The sequence below is a fragment of the Vipera ursinii genome (assembly GCF_947247035.1).
Source record: "Vipera ursinii genome assembly, chromosome: 3".
Classification (NCBI taxonomy): Eukaryota; Metazoa; Chordata; class Lepidosauria; order Squamata; family Viperidae; genus Vipera; species Vipera ursinii.
The window spans coordinates 201,907,244-201,929,524 of record NC_139516.1 but is presented as its reverse complement, the minus strand read 5'-3'; the positions used below and the strand labels follow the sequence as shown (position 1 = coordinate 201,929,524).

The window sequence follows — 22,281 nt, the reverse complement described above, 5'->3', positions numbered from 1 at the left end:
AGGGAGGGAGAGTCTGAGAGAGGAGGGAGGGAAGAAGAAAGATGCTGAGAGGAGGGAGGGAGAGAAAGGGAGGGAAGGAGAAAGGGAAGGAAGGAAGGAGGAAAGGAGAAAGGGAGGGAAGGAAATGCTGAGAGGAGGGAGGGAGGGAAGTAGAGAGTTGCTGAGAGAGGGAGATGCTGAGGAGAGGGATGGAGAGAGAGAGAGAGAGATAGAGAAAGAGAGAGGGGGGGAAGGAGAAAGATGCTGAGGAGAGGGAGGGAGGGAGGGTGAGAGAGAGGGAGGGAGGGAGAGAGAGGGAGGGAAGGAAAGGAGAGGCTGAGGAGGAAGGGAGAGGGAAGGAGAGGCTGAGAGCGGAGGGAGAGGGAGGGAGGGAGGGAGGGAAGGAAGGAAGGAAAGAAGGAGAGAGATGCTGAGGAGGGAGGGAGAGGCTGAGAGCGAAGGAAAGGAGAGAGATGCTGAGGAGGGAGGGAGGGAGAGTCTGAGAGAGGAGGGAGGGAAGAAGAAAGATGCTGAGGAGAGGGAGGGAGGGAGGGAGGGAGGGAGGGAGGAAGATGCTGAGAGCAGAGGGGGAGAGGGAGAGGGAGGGAGGGAAGGAAAGGAAAGGAGAGGCTGGAGGGAGGGAGAGGGAAGGAGAGGCTGAGAGCGGAGGGAGAGGGAGGGAGAGAGGGAGGAAAGGAAGGAAAGAAGGAGAGAGATGCTGAGGAGGGAGGAGAGAGAGGGAGGGAGAGGCTGAGAGCGGAGAGGAAGAGGGAGGGAGGGAAGGAAAGGAGAGAGATGCTGAGGAGGGAGGGAGAGTCTGAGAGAGGAGGGAGGGAAGAAGAAAGATGCTGAGAGGAGGGAGGGAGAGAAAGGGAGGGAAGGAGAAAGGGAAGGAAGGAAGGAGGAAAGGAGAAAGGGAGGGAAGGAAATGCTGAGAGGAGGGAGGGAGGGAAGTAGAGAGTTGCTGAGAGAGGGAGATGCTGAGGAGAGGGATGGAGAGAGAGAGAGAGAGAGAGATAGAGAAAGAGAGAGGGGGGGAAGGAGAAAGATGCTGAGGAGAGGGAGGGAGGGAGGGTGAGAGAGAGGGAGGGAGGGAGAGAGAGGGAGGGAAGGAAAGGAGAGGCTGAGGAGGAAGGGAGAGGGAAGGAGAGGCTGAGAGCGGAGGGAGAGGGAGGGAGGGAGGGAAGGAAGGAAGGAAAGAAGGAGAGAGATGCTGAGGAGGGAGGGAGAGGCTGAGAGCGAAGGAAAGGAGAGAGATGCTGAGGAGGGAGGGAGGGAGAGTCTGAGAGAGGAGGGAGGGAAGAAGAAAGATGCTGAGGAGAGGGAGGGAGGGAGGGAGGGAGGGAGGAAGATGCTGAGAGCAGAGGGGGAGAGGGAGAGGGAGGGAGGGAAGGAAAGGAGAGGCTGGAGGGAGGGAGAGGGAAGGAGAGGCTGAGAGCGGAGGGAGAGGGAGGGAGAGAGGGAGGAAAGGAAGGAAAGAAGGAGAGAGATGCTGAGGAGGGAGGAGAGAGAGGGAGGGAGAGGCTGAGAGCGGAGAGGAAGAGGGAGGGAGGGAAGGAAAGGAGAGAGATGCTGAGGAGGGAGGGAGAGTCTGAAAGAGGAGGGAGGGAAGAAGAAAGATGCTGAGAGGAGGGAGGGAGGGAGAGAAAGGGAGGGAAGGAGAAAGGGAAGGAAGGAAGGAGGAAAGGAGAAAGGGAGGGAAGGAAATGCTGAGAGGAGGGAGGGAGGGAAGTAGAGAGTTGCTGAGAGAGGGAGATGCTGAGGAGAGGGATGGAGAGAGAGAGAGAGATAGAGAAAGAGAGAGAGGGGGGGGAAGGAGAAAGATGCTGAGGAGAGGGAGGGAGGGAGGGTGAGAGAGAGGGAGGGAGGGAGAGAGAGGGAGGGAAGGAAAGGAGAGGCTGAGGAGGAAGGGAGAGGGAAGGAGAGGCTGAGAGCGGAGGGAGAGGGAGGGAGGGAGGGAGGGAAGGAAGGAAAGAAGGAGAGAGATGCTGAGGAGGGAGGGAGAGGCTGAGAGCGAAGGAAAGGAGAGAGATGCTGAGGAGGGAGGGAGGGAGAGTCTGAGAGAGGAGGGAGGGAAGAAGAAAGATGCTGAGGAGAGGGAGGGAGGGAGGGAGGGAGGGAGGGAGGAAGATGCTGAGAGCAGAGGGGGAGAGGGAGAGGGAGGGAGGGAAGGAAAGGAGAGGCTGAGGAGGGAGGGAGAGGGAAGGAGAGGCTGAGAGCGGAGGGAGAGAGAGGGAGAGAGGGAGGAAAGGAAGGAAAGAAGGAGAGAGATGCTGAGGAGGGAGGAGAGAGAGGGAGGGAGAGGCTGAGAGCGGAGAGGAAGAGGGAGGGAGGGAAGGAAAGGAGAGAGATGCTGAGGAGGGAGGGAGAGTCTGAGAGAGGAGGGAGGGAAGAAGAAAGATGCTGAGAGGAGGGAGGGAGGGAGAGAAAGGGAGGGAAGGAGAAAGGGAAGGAAGGAGGAAAGGAGAAAGGGAGGGAAGGAAATGCTGAGAGGAGGGAGGGAGGGAAGTAGAGAGTTGCTGAGAGAGGGAAATGCTGAGGAGAGGGATGGAGAGAGAGAGAGAGAGAGAGAAAGAGAGAGAGAGGGGGGGAAGGAGAAAGATGCTGAGGAGAGGGAGGGAGGGTGAGAGAGAGGGAGGGAGGGAGAGAGAGGGAGGGAAGGAAGGAAAGGAGAGGCTGAGGAGAAAGGGAGAGGGAAGGAGAGGCTGAGAGCGGAGGGAGAGGGAGGGAGGGAGGGAGGGAGGGAAGGAAGGAAGGAAAGAAGGAGAGAGATGCTGAGGAGGGAGGGAGAGAGAGGGAGGGAGAGGCTGAGAGCGAAGGAAAGGAGAGAGATGCTGAGGAGGGAGGGAGGGAGAGTCTGAGAGAGGAGGGAGGGAAGAAGAAAGATGCTGAGAGGAGGGAGGGAGGGAGAGAAAGGGAGGGAAGGAGAAAGGGAAGGAAGGAGAAAGGGAGGGAAGGAAATGCTGAGAGAGGAGGGAGGGAGGGAAATAGAGAGTTGCTGAGAGAGGGAGATGCTGAGGAGAGGGATGGAGAGAGAGAGAGAGAGAGAGAGAGAGAGAGATTCAGCTGAAAGAGGATTTTTGGCTTGAAATCCACAATTATGGACGATCCTCACACCCCCGCAGCCCCCCTCTGGCATTGCACCGCCCCGCCTTTTCCAGCGATGTACAATTTTGCAATTCAGCACCACAGCCTTGCTTTCACTTAAATGAGGTCATAAGACTGTGGTCATGCCATTGGCTCAGCCCAGCCTGGCAACCTTCCCACCAGGCAGGGGGAAAGAGACACGGAGATGGGAAGCCTAACAGGGCGCCTGATATACATGTATTTAACATAATGAATATTAAATTTCCCGCACAGAAGGTTTGCTTTTCAAAGATTAAGCCTCTGGCTTTCAGCAACACTGACCCCTGTGTTTCGAGGGGCACCTCCTCTTTTTGTGGAACAAGCCCAAGATGCCAGTTTAATTTATCGTGTGGCATTAAGCAATGAAGCATACAAGCCAAAGAACTCACATCTTCTAAAAACACAGGCGCCTCTCATTTAAAGCACTATTCAGCCACTGGGAAAAGCAACTTCCAAGTGTTGGAAGGTCAGACAGGAGAAGGGATCAAAAGTGCACCCACCCACCTCCCATTTCCCAAAACCAAAGTCACCCTAATTAACCTTGGGGTGTGGCAACTCAAGGTTGCTTGCATCTCTTCATTGGAAGAGCTAGCTAGAATAGCATCCCTTTTCATTAAAAAAAAAGGGGGGAAAAAAGAAAAAGCTAATGCGTTTCTGCTCCCTTCTAGTTTAGTTGGCACTACAACTCCCAACGTTCTCCTAAATCACGCCAGGTGGTCTTCCTTGAGACTGCAATCCCATCGCATCTGGAGAGCACCAAGTCAGGAAAAGTCTGGCTCAATAGCAGTAACTGTGAGAGGGATCCCAAGAGTCCTCGTGGACAATCACTTAAAGATGAGCCAGCCGTGTGCTGCAGCTGAACAAAAAAAAAAAAAGCCAACACAGTCCTAGGCGGCATTAACGGAGGGATAGAATCAAGATCACGTGAAGTGTTAATACCGCTTTACAAGGCCTTGGTAAGGCCACACTTGGAATACGGCATCCAGTTTTGGTCACCACGATGTCAAAAAGATGTTGAGACTCCGGAAAGAGTGCAGAGAACAGCAGCAAAGATGATTAAGGGGGCTGGAGGCTAAAACATGAAGAATGGTTGCAGGAAATGAGTAGATCGAGTCTAGTGAAAAGAAGGGCCAGGGGTGACATGATAACAGTGTTCCGATATTTGAGGGGATGTCACAGAGAAGAGGGGGGGGTCAACCTATTCGCCAAAGCACCTGAGGGCAGAACAAGAAGCAATGGATGGAAACTAACCAACGAAAGACCTAACCTAGAAATAAGGAGAAATCTGCTGACACTAAGAACAATTAATCAGTGGAACAGCTTGCCTCCAGAAGCTGTGGGTATTCAATCACTGGAGGTTTTGAAGAAGAGATTGGATATACTTTGTCTGAAATGGTATAAAGGCAGAGGTCCCCAATCTTTCTTGGTTGGCGGACCGGAAGAAAAGGGAAGCATTTTACGCGCACGTGTGCGCAAACGAGGCCGGAAGCACGTGCGTAATTTCATTTCATTTCATTTATTATATTTGTATACCGCCCTTCTCCCGAAGGACTCAGGGCGGTGAACAGGGCACATAAAAAATACAGAATACAAAAATTAAAAAAGAATTAAATAAGAGCCCGAGCTAAAAACAGTAGAATAATATTAAAAATCCCCAATAAAAACCCCAGCACATCCCCCATCAGGCCAGGCCGGCTTGCTCAAATAGGTAGGTCTTCAGACCGCGTCAGAAGGAGCGAAGGTCGGGCGTCATCCGGAGCTCGACCGGCAAACGATTCCATAAATCCGGGGTGCCCACAGAGAACGCCCTCCCCCTGGGGGCCACCAGCCGACATTCTCTGACCGGTGGCACCCTGAGGAGGCCCTCTCTGTGGGAACGTGCAGGGCGGAGGGAAGTTGACGCCGGCAGCAGGTGATCCCCGAGGTACTCCGGACCCATGCCATGTAGGGCCTTAAAAACGTAATGCAAACGGGGCAGCGCTAGTGCCCACGTGTCACTCGCGAGCCCTGCCCAATTTTCGCTGCAGGGAGTCCTGTTTAGGCTGAGTAGTGCCCTGTTTCCACCGCATGGTGCCCCATTTAGGATGCGCGGTGCCCCGTTTAGGCTGCGCGGTGCCCCGTTTAGGTTGCACAGCCGTGGCACTAGCGCAAGTGGGGACGGGTGCGCACACTGGCCAGCCTATCCTACGGACCGGTGGCCAGTAGGCCAATGCCCGGTAGTGGGCCCTGGCCCACAGCTTGGGGACCCCTGGTATATAAGGTCTCCTGCTTGAGCAGAGGGTTTTCCCAGGAAAAGAGAAACTGGAAATTTAAATTGTAGAGTATTTGTTCATGGAGTGCTGTGAGGAATAGAATCTCTGCAAAAAAAGGAAAACCAGAATGAATTCCCAGGACAATGCTGAGAATATTGGCTATTTATGCATCCATCTTTCCACATTATGCTGCTTAGTGATGTAGACTGCTTGGCTGTTTAATGGACCAACCAAAAGCAAAACAATTAGGTAGAACGTTATGTGTTACATAGATGGATCCCTTCCCATCCCTTCTTCTCCTCTAGGAATTCTCCTTTGACCAAAGACACTTGGAAGCCTCCTCAGAAATTCTTTCACCTGGCAGAAAGGCAGTCACGACAAGTCAAACTTGATTATTATTTTTATTATTTTATTTTTTTTAAAAAAAACATACTTTGCATGTTTGAGACCTTTCATAACAGCTTTGATGATAACTGTGTGCCCGATTTATGAAGAAAAGTTGGCGGGATAAATTTGAGCTTCCTTACCCCAGTCATTCCCCATGTGGAACAAATTGTTTTGACAATTTAATTCTTAATCATAGTTCCTCTCGATCAGGCCTGTAGGAAGTGGTGAGCATGAGTCAGGCTGAGTCAATTAAAAAAAAAAAAAGCAAAGTTCTGGATACTTTTATAGTTCACCAGCTCTGCCTTAGGACCAAAATCCTAAGCAGCTGTAGAGTTACACTAACTGCACACAAACGGAAGCATTTATCACTGGCATTCCAGCCAAATTCCATTGATACGTAACCTTCTAAGGCATTTTCAGTAACTGAAAAGACAAGTCAGAGACTCATTTCTATTCAGAGGGACAAAACCAGAACTTTCAAAAAAAAACAAAAGAAGAAAGATCCTGCTCAACAGTATTGATTTGCAAAACCCACATTGTTTCAGAAAGGGTTGGGAAAATTCCTCAAATTCCTCGGTGGTTAAAAGAGAATTAAAAAATGAAGGATTATGAATTTCATTCTCCCCCCCCCTCCCGATCTCAATACACTTAAGAAGACTTTGAACCTCAAATTATTTTGCTCTGGATCCCTTAAGCCAGCATCTAGCACTACAGGAGAGAAAAAAGATTGCATCCCATGTAGATTTTATAAAATGGTACCAACGTATGCACACAATATAAATTCTACATGGCACAAATTCAGGCAAGGGGCTGTATTAGGTATTTCTCACCCTCCCCTTCCCGCCCACATAGCACATTTTCACGTGAGAAAATACTCCAAATTGATCTTGTAAATCCCAGGTCCCAGAAGAACTGCTGAGCAAGCAATCCTATTCAGCCATCTTCAGATTCCATGTATCGTTCGTTAGACTCCTACAATTTTCCTCTCTTCGTTTCTACCAAAGTGGACGGGATAAAACCAGTTAAAAAAGGTTTCTCATCTTGGAAGCCTTTTCCTGTTTTTGGAAGAAGCTAAGAACTCACCCAGCGTGGACAGAGGGGAAACCAAAATGAAGCATCAGGTTTAAGAGAGATCAGGGGCTCGAAAACTTCTGGCTGAAAAGATGAGCCCAAAGCTCCTTTGTCTTGGCGACCGTGAGGTGTGGCCCACCCATGAATTCAATATTAAGGACTTGCCCCTTTGGTGTGAAGGAGAGTTCACAACTCCAACACTATCCATTGAAGAAGACATGAAAGTACTCTTCAATGCTACATGTAACTAATCCATATGGAATTCATGGGGTGATGAAGGTCATCACCACCCCCAAGTTGAGTGTTGTTCCAAAGTCAGACAATTTTATATCACAAAAAAGATGTTGAGAGTTTGGAGAAAAAAATTCAGAGAAGAGCAACAAAGATGATCAACGGCCTGGAGACTAAAACATAGAAAGAACGGCTGCGGGACTTGGGTTTGGCCAGTCTAAAGAAAAGAAGAAATAGGGGAGACATGATAGCAGTGTTTCAATATCTCAGGGGCTGCCACAAAGAAGAGGGGGGCAGGTTGCTCACCAAAGCACCAGAGGGCAGGACAAGAAACAATGGTTGGAAACTGAACAAGGAGATAAATATGACTTAGGACTAAGGAGAAATTTCCTGACAGTTAGAAAAACTAACCAGTGGAATGGCTTTCCTTCAAAAGTTGTGACTATTACATCACTGGAGATGTTTAAGAAGAGACTGGAGAGCCATTTGTCTGAAATAATATAAGGTCTCCTACTTGAGCAGGGGCTGGACTAGAAGATCTCCAAGGTTGCTCTGTTATTCTGTTATATTTCTGTTATCCTCCCAAATTCCCAACCAGTTAAGGAAGCTCAACTTTGGGAATTACAGGAGAAAGGAAGTTATTTCTCCATAAATGCATTGTTACAAATCTGCCACAATCTGTTCACCTGCCTTGAAGCCGTTGAATAAAATGAAAGGGCATCCATCCTTGCCTCGTGTCATGTTGCCTATGGCTTTGTGCATTTTGGTCACTTCTACCGCAAACCCTTTGAAAGCCAGACAACCCAAATTATCACACGGCCAAATATTTTCATGCAACTTCTCCTGGAATCACATACATGCCCAAATCCAACACAATGCATATTTGTTTGCAGTTGAATGCAATGTGTGAGCCCAGTTGTTGATTATGGCTATGTACATTCTAGGCTATGATAGTTTAATCCAGGGGTGTCAAACTCGCAATGTCACATGACGTGTCGCGACATATTGCGACTTAACCCCCCCCATTGCTGGCAATGGGGCGGGCGCGGTTTCGGCATGACGCATCCGGCCTGCGGGCCAGCAGTTTGACACCCCTGGTTTAATCAGTAAACCAGGATTAAAAAAAAGTGGCTTAGAATGATCTGTCCATAATAAAGCTTCACTGGCAGCTCTTAAATCTGGCTGTTTTCCAGGGTCTAAGGAAACAAAGCTGTGTAACTATTCGTAACAATAGTGTTGCATGCTATACGCCATCAAAGAAATTCCGCATTTGAGAAAGCCAACAAAAGGTTAAGTCTACAAGTGAGGGTTAAGACTTTCCTGCAATGAACAGAGAAGAGTTGATTAAGAATATAAATCTGTGTCAGCACCCAAAGGCCAGAATCTGCTAAAAAGTTGGCAACCAGCATCTGCTATGAAGCATTGGGGGGTCAGACTGATGTAAAAGAACAGTGCTGTGTCGTTGCACTCACCTCTTTTACATGCATATTGTGATGCTACACAAACATAGAAATGAGGCTTTCATCAAATGAAATCAGGAAAATCCCACTAGTTCTGACATCTTGAATTATTTCACTGTTCCCATCCCAAATCCAGGGAGATTTCCAGCAAGGTCGAGGGTTTTTTTTGTTTGTTTTTTGTTTAAAAGCTCTTTGTATTTATTTAAGGGGTTTTCAGGCATCATAGGTCCTCTTTAGGAGATCTGATAATAGCTGGGATATTTGTATCTTACATTTCTCATCCAGGATGTTCCATACAATGGAATCATTTCAAAGAACAACACTGCCTCCTGATTAAGACGGAACGGCTATTATAAACCTGAAATTTAGAAAACTATTAATATTGCATATGGTGCAGACCAGGGAATAATGTGCTACACCAAAGCTCTTCACTCGGAACAGGGGTTGAAATCTGCCCTTAAGTGATATTAATTCCCCAGGCTGCCCCATGGTTTTCAAATGGAGTAACGCAAAGGAGATAAAGCAATGTAAAATCCCAATCACAAACCTGCTTTTCAAAGTTAGCTTCAAGGCATTCAAAGCCTTGCATTCTTCTCCCTCACCTTTCAAACTGGGGTTTTGATGCCAAGGTTGCAAGCACGGCTGAAATTCTTCGGCGTGTGTAAACACAGGAGGAAATTGGACTGGAAGATCCGAACAATTGTCTCTTAATTTTGAGTTCCCAACAAAACGTGTCTACAAATTATAAAAAAACGTCTAAAATATGTGATGAGATTAGATTGCAAGGGTCACGACCTTCAAGGAAATCGAAATAAGCTGCAGGCATCTACAGAGGATTACACTGTGTTTTGTTGCACAATGCCAGTCTGTGGAAGCGCACAACGATAAAAGGGGGCCATTAAAACTCTGAAGCAAAGAATTCTCCCATGGAATGTGGCAACTGTGCTGGCCTATGTGATAATATCTAAAGTAGTAAAAAGGTTTGAGTTTATTTTTATGTTTCAATAGAACAGGGAGAGGGGGAAAATGTATGTCCCCGCTTTCCTTAAATTCTTTCTAGTTGATTTTACTGCTTTGTTTAGAGTCGTCCACTTCAATTTTTTAATTGCGCTGCTAAATTCATTCTTGCATTAGACTGACTCATTAGTGTTAATATTTTCTATTCTTAGTATTCTTTTTAGTTAAAGTTCCTTGTATGTACCTTAAAAAAATAAAAAGCAGTCTTTCGGCTATAGATCCATGGTTATGTATATTCCTGATTTGCTTTGTGCTGGTTAATGACCGTAATAAAGATAATGATGTTTTTTTCACTTTCATTATGCGGGTTTCTAAAGAAACAGATCTATTCATTTCAGCTAGTATATAACAGTCCATTGAATTGTATCCCAAAGTAAAAAAAAAAAGGGGGGAGGATTTCCTTCTGTGTCATTTAAACTAAATCAAGCATTAGTTCGTATTCTTATGATGTTTAAATGAATATATGAATATGCTGGCTTTTAACGAGGATCCAGCTCAACCTTTTGCAACTTTATAGCATTGCAACCCAATCAAGAGCTGAAAGATATCAAAATCCGTATTTCCCAAACTTGATTACAACAAAATCTGCTCTTTTTTAAACTTTTTTTTTTTACTGGAGTCTGCAACTCCAAAATTCCAGAGAAGACTGTACGGGGGGGGGGGGGGGGGGAGTTACCCAAATATACAACTATTAAACAAAATGAATGTTAAAAGTACCGCACAGAATATTTTGTGAGTGTTTTGTTTAATGCACACATCCATAACAAAAAGAGAAAAGTCACAAATGGACATGGAAACAGGCCAAAACGAACTGAATGCTGGGCAACATTAAAAACTGAGTGAAGCTATATGGATCAATTTGCCTAAATTTAGAAGCGTGTTTATCTCTCAATCATAAATAAATGAATTATTTAAAAATGCAGATGCCAGAATAGGTTCCTTTTACATTTAAGTCAAGTATGTGATCCTAAATAATTTAAAACACTGGTTAATTCAGAAATAATTACTGGAATTGTCTCACTGAGTCTTTCCATAATAGCTACTTCAAATCAGGTAACCACAGATGAGATTGACAACTCAGTAACAAGAGTTGGAAGGGGCCTTGGAGGTCATCTAGTCCAACCCCCTTCTCAATCAGGAGACTCTATACCACCAGCCTTGGTGGAGCAGTGGGCTAATGCCTCCTTAAGTAACACCAGCTGCCTGCAATTAGTGAAGGTTCGCATCCCACCAGGCTCAAGGTTGACTCAGCCTTCCATCCTTCCGAGGTAGGTAAAATGAGGACCCAGATTGTTGGGAGCAATTAAGCTGGCTTTGTAAAAATGCCACTTGGGGGGTGTATGAAAGCCCTAATAAGCAGGCATATACATAGAATGAAGGCTACTGCTAAGCTTGTAAGCCGCCCTGAGTCTTCGGAGAAGGGCGGGATATAAATGGAATTAAAATAAATAAAATAAAATAAAATTTCTGGCAAGTGGCTGTCCAGTCTCTTCTTGAAAGCCTCCAGGGATGGAGCACCCATCGATTGAATGTTCTCACTGTCAGAAAATTTCTCCTTATTTCTAGGTTGAATCTCTCACTGATCAATTTCCATCCATCCATCAATAAGTGAAGCAATCACAACGGGAAACCTTGACTATGTTTACAATCTTTCAATATGACGAACTTCGTCAGTCAGAGCACGTTAGTTAGGCAGAGAGTCAGTGGAATGTAGCATGGAATGTGCCTCCCACACCAACCCTGGGGTAACTTCCCCAAAGCGTGTTGCAACATTCAATGAAGATTCTCAATCATCCAAGTAAAAGTTATCTGAAGGTCTAAAGTTGGCTCAAATCAACACACGACAGTTAACTCCAGTTGCCAAGGCTCAACCTTCAGACAACTTTATCTGGATGACTGAGACTCTTCCTCGCATAAGTTATGTTTTCCTTGTGATTGGCTAAAGAGCAGCCATGTGGGGGGTTATGGCCTGGCCTACTACGCCTCTACTGATGGGGATGTTACACATAAGTGGAAAAAACGTCATGTAACCCCTGGTGGGAAGGAAGTGCAATAATCATTAAGACCCATGTTGCACACATGTGTGGCCCCAGCCAGGATTATCAGAACCTTTCTTCTATGATATCTAGGTTTGTTTCCTAGGCCCGTGGTGGCGAACCAATGGCACCAGTCCTAGGCCTTCAAGCTGGGTTTTATAAAACTTTTCGTTCCGCCGCCGTGTGTGGGGGAAAAAAAAAGGTTTAATTGATCAATCAATTTCAACTTCTTGCAGGGGGAAAAAAAGATACTGGCAAAGTTGGAATTGATTGATTGAACTTTTTAGTCCCACCCAGTCTGCCGTTACCACCGCAGCCACGCCCACCCAATGGGCCACGCCCACCCGGCACCTGACGATACATAAGTGGGTTTTTGGGTTTGCAGTTTGGGTACTCGGTCTCTAAAAGGTTCGCCATCACTGTCCGAGGCTATCGTAGGCCTGACTTCAGCTTTTGTCTCACGCCCCAAATGACAGGAAACCTTGCCTTTGCTGTGGCAATGAGACCTGGGGAGAAAACAAATGGCCATAAAGCCTTATCAATTTCCAGAAACAGAAATATACAGGTGGTCCCAGACTTACAGCATTTGTTTAGTGGCCATTTGTAATTTCAGTGGCCCTGAAAAAAGTAACATGACATGACCATTTTTCTTGCTTACAACCACTGCACCCTCCTCCCCGTGGTCAGGTCATCCAAAATTCAGACGCTTGGCAACTGACCTGTACTTACGACGGTTGCGGTGTCTTGGGGGGGGTCACGTGATCACCTTGTGCAACCTTCTGAGACAAAGCAAAGTCAATAGTGAAGACAGATTCGCTTAAGGATCGTGTTGCTAACTTAAACAAGTGCAGTGATTCACTTAACAACTGGAGCAAGAAAGATCGTAAAATGAAGCAAAGTTCACAACTGTCTCGCTTAGCAGCAAAAAGTTTGGGCTCCATTGTGGCTATTAAGTCAAGGTCTCCCTGTACAACTGTCCTTGCACACAGCTGACTGTTGTGCTAAATGATATTTAATACCAACACTAAGCTTGGTAGCTCCACAGTCTGGGTGGGAGATGCTGATGCAAAGTAGAGCAAAATGTAACCCAAGAAATTGTTTGTCCAAATAAAGTTTGTACAAAAGGAGCTGGTGTGCTCTAAAGGCTACATGGCACACACCTTATGTTCCCTTTTCAGCTAGGGGAAGTCTTCCTATTTCAAAAATAAACTGCAACTTCATCCAGATGTTGCAAAGCAATTCCCCTCGTCCTTCACAACCGAGCACACAGTGGCTAGGTTTGAGTTAGGTAAAGGTAAAGGTTCCCCCGCACATGCATGCTAGTCGTTTCCGACTCTAGGGGCCAGTGCTCATCTCCGTTTCAAAGCCAAAGAGCCAGCCAGCGCTTGTCCGAGGACGTCTCCGTGGTCATGTGGCCGGCATGACTAGACGGCAAAAGCGCACGGAACGCTGTTACCTTCCCACCGGAGTGGTCCCTATTTTTCTGCTTGCATTTTTACGTGCTTTCGAACTGCTAGGTTGGCAGAAGCTGGGACGCATAACAGGCGCTCACTCTGTTACGCAGCACTCGGGCACTCGGGATCCAACCCGCCAAACTGCCGACCTTCTGATCGACAAGCTCAGCGTCCTAACCCACTGAGCCACTGCGTCCCTTTTTAGGTTTGAGTTAGGGAGCTGCAATTCGCCTCGCCCATTAGTGCTTGAAAAAGCCAGCCTAAAATCCAACTTTTGAGATTCTCAAAGACGCAGCAGCAACTTCACGCGTCTTCCAAAGCCAAGGAAACCGTATTATATAAAGTCCCTTCCTCGCCTCCCCCCCCTCACCGCAAACTTAAGCCAAATCTCTGCAGAAGACAGCGCTTCTCAGCCATTCAGAGTCGGGCAAACACTAGTGAAGTCTGATTTGTTTTTGTCTGCCGGGCTTCTTTAAAAAACAGTGGAAGCTAAATATTTATGGAAGGGTGACTGTTTGTTTAATTTCTCCACGGCAGCCCGCAGGGAAGAGAGCCGAAGTGACAAGCTGAAGTGACAAGCATCCCCAGCACCCGGCAGGAGATGTGGGGGCAGGGGGGGGGGAGAAAGAGATGTTCCATCAAGGTTATTCTCACATTCATCTTCTCTGCTTTGCTTGCAGCTGAGGAAGTCATCCATTCACGAGGAGACTCCACATGCTTTTCTCAAAGGGAAGCTCTGGCAAGGGATGTGGAAGGAAAACACTCATTTGTATCTGAGATTGCCCCAGCCCACCACGCTGGGTATTTCTCTCCGTCGTTACTACGTCTTCCACAATCCCCAAAAGCTCCATGAAATCACCACCCACAAGGAGGAAGACAATGCTTGAACAAATCTTTTCCTGCTTATACGTCACCCTACACGTAGTCTTCGGCTCGCCACCGCAACCGAGTCCAAAATTTCTGTTGCTAGCTGAGATGGTTTTTAACTGAATTATGAGCTCTTTTGCCACTGGCTGTTAGTGAACCACGACAGTTGTTAAGTGAGTAAGATGGTTCATAAGTGAATCTGGCCTACCCACTGACACTGCAACTGTCATAAATATGAGTCAGCTGCCGAGCGTCTGAATTCTGCTTATGGGGTGGCTTACAACGGTTGGGTGAAAAATGGTCATAAGCCACATGTTCACTGCTGTTGTAACTTCAGACGGTTACTAAATGAACTGCTGTATGTCGGGGACTACCTGTATTCGTTTTTTCCCCTTTGAAGCGAAGCAAAATGCAGGTCACCCGAGCCAGCACAATCGCTCCTCTGGGGGGGGGGGGGAGACATCCATGTGTCAACAAACGTGAGTGCTGCTTTTGACGTTTCTGGAGAGTCCTCAGGTTACGACTATAATGAGCACCCCACTGCAATCTTAAGTTGTAAACGGTGAGCCAGTTTTACAAACTTTTTGGGCCATCCAAGTTGCCGGAGCGTCCAAAGGTTCCACGGAGAGTGGAGCTCCAACCATCGGACGTTTGGATCACTCTTCAAAAATCAGTCATAAATTGAGGACTACCTCAATGACGACTCAATCACTATGGTGATTTTTCAAATTTTAAGTTAAGGAAGGAAAGAGACAGAGAGAGAGAGAGAGAGAGAGAGAGAGAGAGAGAAATAGAGTGGGAGATTGCCCCCCTCCCATCCACCTCCAGGGCCCTTCATCGTAGCTTTCTATGATTCCTAAGGAGAGAGGATAGATTAAAGCTTTACTACGGACCATGTTCAAAGCAGGACTGCTTTGACATGAAAGGAATGTGGTTTTTTTTTCCCTTTTTCCCCAATTAATTTATCTTCATAATGGAACGATGTCCTATTCTACTGTCCTGAGAATATGGACACAAAAGTAAAGTGATTTTTTTAGTGTAATTTTCCTTTGATGATGATGATGATGATGTGTTTATGTCTGTATAGAATCCTCCTATCTACTATTTGGGTAAGGACAGAAGTAACCTTTGTTTTGGGTGCTATATCTACCAAGTGCATATAGAAAGGATTCCCCCCCCCCCACAAGTACCTGGCTGATACCTCCCAAGAATTTCCCAGGTGCCTCCAGAAATCCACACTGCATAATGTGATGGCTACGTTTTAGCACCGCAAACTCAAAAAACAGACTATGGAGAAGATTCACCTCTATCACAACCTTGCAATTTAATGAGCCATGCAGAAGGTCTAAGTGGATGGGGCAGAATCACGTTTGACCCAGATTTCTTAGCTTTTCCTTTTTTTTTTTATGTCCCTGTCATACGAATTTATTCTGTTCAGCCTTTAAAAAAAAAAAGTTCACACGCATACAAATTGCTGTGTATGCAATACAGGTACTGCACACGCAAAAAGAGAGTCAAACTGGTACTCTTATTTCCCCCCCCCCTCTCGAGCCAAACAAAGCCCACTAAAAGAGATTAAAGGGAAGAATAAACCACATGGGATGCTGGAAATAATAACAGGAGCTTTCATCAGTGAAAACAAGATTGCCGGTGATGACCGGAGTCTCTGATCTTCTGCATGGAAAAAGCCATCATTACAGAGATGTGGGTTTCTTTTTTTTTCCCCTGTTTTTTTCAATCTGTAAACTGTCTTAAAACACAAACAGTAGAAGCCATCGCTGTCAAAACACTTGACTTCTCTGCATCTCCAGGGATAAAGCGTGTGGCGGTTGGTTTTTACTGTTGTGGTTATTCTTTTTCAGAAATGTCTTGTTGGCCTATTATAGGCATGACCCGCCTTCTGGGGACCACTGGCTCACAGAAAATAATAAGATGCCACAACCTTGGCCCGAAATTCAGAAGCAGAAGGTTGTTCTGCTCCGCTCTGATGTGGAAGCCAGCTATTGTCTACGAGCGAGTCCTGCCAAAAACAAGTCTTGACCAGGAATTATCCTCCCAAGCCAACAAACCCATTCAACTTCAGTGAGTCCCAGAAGACTCTTCCTATTTTAACTCAGAATAAGAGTGGGAAGGGACCTTGGAGGTCTTCTAGTCCAACCCTCTGCTCGGGCAGGAGATCCTCTACCCAGGGGTGGGCAACCTTGGCTCTTTTATGACTGGTGGACTTCAACTCCCAGAATTCCTGAGCCGGCATAGCTCAGCTTGGAAACCTCTCCCTTTTCCCTCAGCGTGGCTGGCTCAGGAATTCTGGGAGTTGAAGTCCACGAGTCATAAAGCGGCCTAGGCCTAGGCCAGGGGTAGGCAACCTTGGCTCTTTTATGACTCGTGGACTTCAACTTCCAGAATTCCTGAGCCAGCGTGGCTCAGCTTGGAAACCTCTCCCTTTTCCCTCAGTGCGGCTGGCTCAGGAATTCTGGGAGTTGAAGTCCACCAGTCATAAAAGAGCCCAACGTCGCCTACCCCTGCCCTATAGCATTCAGGACAAATGGCTGTCCAAACCTCCATTGCTGGAGCAGCCACAACTTCTGAAGGCAAGCCGTTCCACTGATTGGTCAGGAAATTTCTCCTTGTTTTCAGGGTTGGTTCTCTCCTTCAATAATTTCCAACCTTTGCTTCTTGTTCTGCCTTCACAGGTGCTTTGGAGAATAGGTTTGACTCCCTCTTCTCTGGGGCAGCCCCTCAAATATTGGAAGACTGCTATCATGTCACCCCTGGTTCTTCCTTTCACTAGACTAGACATACCCAATTCCTACAACCGTTCCTCATATGTTTTAGCCTCCAGCCCCCAAATTGTCTCTGTTGCTCTTCTCTGCACTCTTGCCTTACAACATTTCATACAGTGACCGTTTGAAGTTAACAACAACACTGGGAAAAGTGACTTGTGGATGTTTTTCGCACTTACAAGCGGGGCAACCACACACACACACACACACACACACACAAACACACACACACGGTCACGCGATCAAAATTCAGACAGTTTGGCAACCGACTCATATTTATGACGGTTGCAATTGTCCCGGGCTCATGTTTCGCGACCTTCCGACAAGCCAAGTCAATGGGGAAGCCAGATTCAGTTAACTACCTGAACAACTACACTGATTCACTTCACAACCGTGGCAAGAAAGATTATATAAAATGGGGCAAAGTTCACTTAACCGCCGTCTCACTTAGCAAAGGAAATTTTGGGCTCAATTGTAGTCATAAGTCGAGGACCAACTGTGTAAGAATGAGAGGGTTAAGCAATCAGCTTCGGGCTCTCTTCACAGCTGAGGAAAGGACAACTCATGATGAGTTGGCAGAGATAGAATTACCTCAATACTGAAGAATTCAGCAGCTTCCTCACCCAGAGGGCAAATTCCAAACTTTGTGGGTCCATGTTAAAAGTGAAAATTCCACCACAGAGGAAATGATAAAGTTACAGTGATAAAGCAAATGCCAACAGCTGTACAGTAGCTTCCTAATCAAAATGGCATTTCCTTACAATATTTGCAATAAAGGAGCTGGACAGCACAGGAAAAGATATATTTTCCTTAACTCTGCTTTTTTTTTTAAAAAAAAATAAGCATTCTTTAATCCAAGACTGTATCTTTCTGAGTTAAGCAAGAAGGTAAGCAGAATGGAAGCATATGCAGACCTCCTTGTAGCTCTCATTAAATATATATATATATAAGGGACGCGGTGGCTCAGTGGGTTAGGATGCTGAGCTTGTCGATCAGAAGGTCGGCAGTTTGGCGGGTCGAATCCCGAGTGCCGCGTAACAGAGTGAGCGCCTGTTACTCGTCCCAGCTTCTGCCAACCTAGCAGTTCGAAAGCACGTAAAAATGCAAGTAGAAAAATAGGGACCACTACGGTGGGAAGGTAACAGCGTTCCGTGCGCCTTTGGTGTCTAGTCATGCCGGCCACATGACCACGGAGACGTCCTCGGACAAGTGCTGGCTTTGAAACAGAGATGAGCACCGGCCCCTAGAGTCGGAAACGACTAGCACGCATGTGCGGGGGAACCTTTACCTTTATATACATACACACACACACACACACACACACACACACACACACACACACACACACATATATATATATAAACAAATTTTGTAATACAAAACAAAGGATTTGTAACTAAGCACTGGCTGCTGAAATCCGCATATAATCCAACCCTTTTGCTTCAGTGAACATCTGACACAGTTTACCAGTCTGGGCTGATTTCATATTAAGGCCTGCCTCATCAGGATTTGGGGATTGGACATACACTTGGAAAACAAGATATGGAAGATTCACACAGAATGATTGCCCAGTGGGATGAATAAATTCTATTCTATTCTATTCTATTCTATTCTATTCTATTCTATTCTATTCTATTCTATTCTATTCTATTCTATTCTATTCTATTCTATTCTGGTCTAGTCTAGTCTAGTCTAGTCTAGTCTAGTCTAGTCTTCTGTTCTACAAAGTAGTCCTCAACTTACAACCATTCATTTAGTGACCATTTGAAGTTAAAGCAGCACCGAAAAAAGTGACTTATGGCCATTTTCAGAGTAACGACTGTTTGCAGCATCCCCCATCCTCATGATCATGTGATCAAAATTCGGACGCTTGGCAACTGGCTCAAAATTATGACGGTTGCTGTGTCCCAGGATCATGTGCACCTTCTTCTGACGAGGTGGGGAAGACAGATTCGCTTAAGAACCGTGTTACTAACTTAACAACTGCAGCAAGAAAGGTGGTAAAATGGAGCAAACTCACTTAACAACCGTCTTGTTTAGCAAATGGAAATTTTCATCTCCGTTGTGGATCGTTAAGTCGAGGACGATCTGTACTCTATTCCTATTCCACTCCAAAATGTACCAGCCACCAATTCCTATGCTGGTCACTGCAGGGTTAAAAACGAGATTCTGCTTTTGCTACAAGCCGGTGACTGTTGTTACTCACAATCCCGCTCTATTTGTTTTATGCCAAGTTTTTTTTTTCCTCCTCCTTACTCATCCATGCATTTGTGGGAATGACTGAACCTAACATATGCCCAGCTTCCTCTACGATGATGATCGTAACGCTATAATCAATCAGGCATTTTGAGAAGAGTAACTATAATGAGAACTGAGAAACAAGACGGACCCTGCCAGGTTATAAAGACCGGGCTGGACAGCAGCAGCAAGAAACAGCTTAACACAAACTGTATCCTCTTGAGCAGCGCCACTCTGAATACACACTCCACACACGTATCTGCACAGGCAATCATGCCCACATATGAACAGAAGGAAACAAGTGGTCATTACAAGCATGCACACAGTCTTAACAGGCTAGCTCAAGATCCCAAAGGGGAATTTATATAAGGAGTAGATAAGCAGGTACAAGGAATCCTTGACTTATGAACACAATTCAGCCCGAAATTTCTGTCGCTAAGTGAGACATTCGTTAAGTGAGTTTTGTCCCGTTTTATGACCTTTGTCATAGTTGTTAAGTGAGTCGCTGCAGTTGTTAAAGTTGTTACATCAATACGGCTTCCCCGTTGACTTTGCTTGTCAGAAGGTCGCAAAAGGGGATCATATGACCCCGGGACACTGCAACCGTCATAAATAGGAGCCAGTTGCCAAGCGTCTGAATTTTTATCACCTGATCTGCTGCAACGGTCTTAAGTATGAAAAATGGTCATAAGCCATTTTCCAGTGCCCTTGTAACTTTGAATGGTCACTAAACAAACTCTTGTAATCTGAGGACTATCTGTGCAATGCTTATGTTGTACAAATGGTGCAGGAAGAATTTCTGCCATCAGAACCTAGAAATGACGTGGCATTCAGCCATTCTTGTTTTTTTTTTTTAATTGTATATGTGACCATGAATTTAACCCTAGATCAGGGATAGGCAACCTCGGCTCTTTTATGACTCATGGACTTCAACTCCCAGAATTCCTGAGCCAGCCAAGCTGGCTCAGGAATTCTGGGAGTTGAAGTCCATGAGTCATAAAAGAGCCGAGGTTGCCTACCCCTGCCCTAGATGAATGACAGGAAAACCTTTTAAGAATAGGGGAGACATGATAACTGTCTTCTAGTATTTGAGGGGCTGTCACAAAGAAGAGAAAGTTGACCTATCCTCCAAAGCACCAGAGGGCAGGCCAAAAATTAATAGGTGGAAGCTTGTTAACGAGAGATCCAATCTAGAAGTAAGGAGGAATTTCCTGACAAGTAGAACAATTAATCAACGGAATGGCTTGGCTCCTGGAATTGTGGGCACTTCATCACTGGAAGTTTTCAAAAACAGATTGGACAACGATTTGGCCAGGATGGTATAAGGTTTTCTGCCTTTGGCAGAAGGTTGGACTAGAACAGGGGTGTCAAACTGCTGGTCTGTGGGTTGGAACGCATCATGTGGAAACCGCGCTCACCCCATTGCCGGCAATGGCAAAACTCTCCCGATATGTTGCACGATGTCACGTGATGTCGCAAGTTTGACATGTCTGGATTGGAAGATCTCTGAGGTCCCTTCCAGTACCACCACTGAAAATCTATCTGTTTTGAAAAAGTCCAAAAAAAAAACCCTAATCAATGGATGTAACAACATGTGTTTCAGGTCTTACTGGGTTGACAACCAAATTGAGACCAGAATTTTCATTGCTAAGCAAAGCAACTGTTAAGTGGGTTGATCTTTTTTGCCATGGTGGTTAAATGAATCACTGAACCATGTGGTTGCTAAGAGAATTCAGCTTTCCCCACTGATTTTGCTTGCTGGAAGCCAGGTGGAAGGTTGCACATGGTGATTATGTCACACACAAACACACACACACAGTCACTCACTCCCGGATGCTGCAACCATTAGAAATATCTGCCAGTTGCCAAGTGGTCAATCGTAAGGATCTAAGAGGTCTTCTAGTCCAACCTCGTGCCAAAGACAGAAGACCTTACCATCCTGGCCAAATCGTTGTTCAATCTGTTTCTGAAAACCTCCAGTGATGAAACACCCACAATTCCAGGAGGCAAGCCACTCCACGGTGTGATGATTGTTAATTGTGAGGACTGGTCATCAGTCACAACTCTGAACAATTGCTAAATGAATGGTTGTAAGTCAAGGACTATCTCTACTCTGGCACAGATTCTGAGAAATCTTACAATAAGTATCTCGTACTGTCCATATCATAGTAGCGAGTTCATTAGTAAACCAGTGACTAGTGGTAAGAATAACACGTAAGGGATAAGCTTTTTTTTTTCTTATCCTTCTTGTCATTTTAGTTTGCACTCTTAATGTCAACCCAATCCAGGAAGTGTATTCTTCTAGCTCAAATCACTGAATAATATAGTCCACAGAAAGCACAGCACTACCTGAAACATGATGCTCAAACTTTGGGAACTGCATCAAGGAGGAGGAGGAGGAGGAGGAGGAGGAGGAGGAGGAGGAGGAGGAGGAGGAGGAGGAGGAGGAGGAGGAGGAGGAGGAGGAGGCCTTCTCCTTCTTATGACTTTCTCCCTTTGCAGAGGTTAGAGCACCGGAAGCATTATCTGTACATTATTCAAGAGAACTTGTTTTGTGTGTGGGGGGGGAGAAACAACCACATCCCAGAAACTTCATGAAACTTAAAAATGCATACACACCTCAGGAAGACACTCAAAAGCTGTGCGGAAGACTGGGGGACACCTCATATTCTGATTATTGGCCCTTTCGCTGCTTTCCAGAAAGAAATCTGACCATCACAGAAAAAAGCTCCGCCCCGTATTCCAATCATGGTGGGAAAATAATCCATCTTCAGTCTTACAAGACAAAACAAAAATCTCTCATGGACGTCAAGAAGAATCGAGGAAACCAAGAAGAGAGGGGGGGGGGACAACAAGAACTGCCAGAAAACACGCTGTTCCCCCCTTTTCCTGGTCAAGGCAATTTTTTTTTTGTCTGCAGCCAACGTTCTCTGGAATCTCTGTTCAGCTCGCTAAATCCCACGGCCTTGGTTCTCCTTGAAACGAAAGGAACAAGATGCTGAAAATGCCACAGCCATGGAATGTGCCAGAGATGGAGACCTTGAGGCAAGAAGAAACAAATAAATAGAGAATGTTACATCAAGCAGGCAACAGAGAAAGGAGGGAGGGAGGAAGGACAGGGCTACAAATGGTCCTCAACTTGCAACAGTCCCTTTAAGTGACCGTCCAAAGTTACAACGGCACTGAGAAAGGTGACCAATTTTTCACACTTCTGAGCATTGCAGCATCCCCTTGATCACGTGATTTCCATTCAGATGTTTTGACAACTGACTCACATTTACAATGGTTGTGGTGTCCCAGGGTCATGGGATCCCCTTTGGCGACCTTCTGACACACACAAGTCAATGGGGAAGCCAGATTCACTTAACAACCGTGTTAGT

General features: G+C 46.1%; 1 long non-coding RNA gene across 1 annotated transcript in view; it reads right to left on the bottom strand.

Moving 5' to 3' along the window:
• Positions 1 to 22,281, bottom strand: part of LOC310638791 — a 119,361-nt gene that overhangs the window by 44,646 nt on the left and 52,434 nt on the right. The window contains exon 2 of the long non-coding RNA XR_014492183.1: positions 21,521 to 21,940. This is a non-coding gene — a long non-coding RNA (uncharacterized lncRNA). The remainder of the gene's footprint in view (positions 1 to 21,520; positions 21,941 to 22,281) is intronic.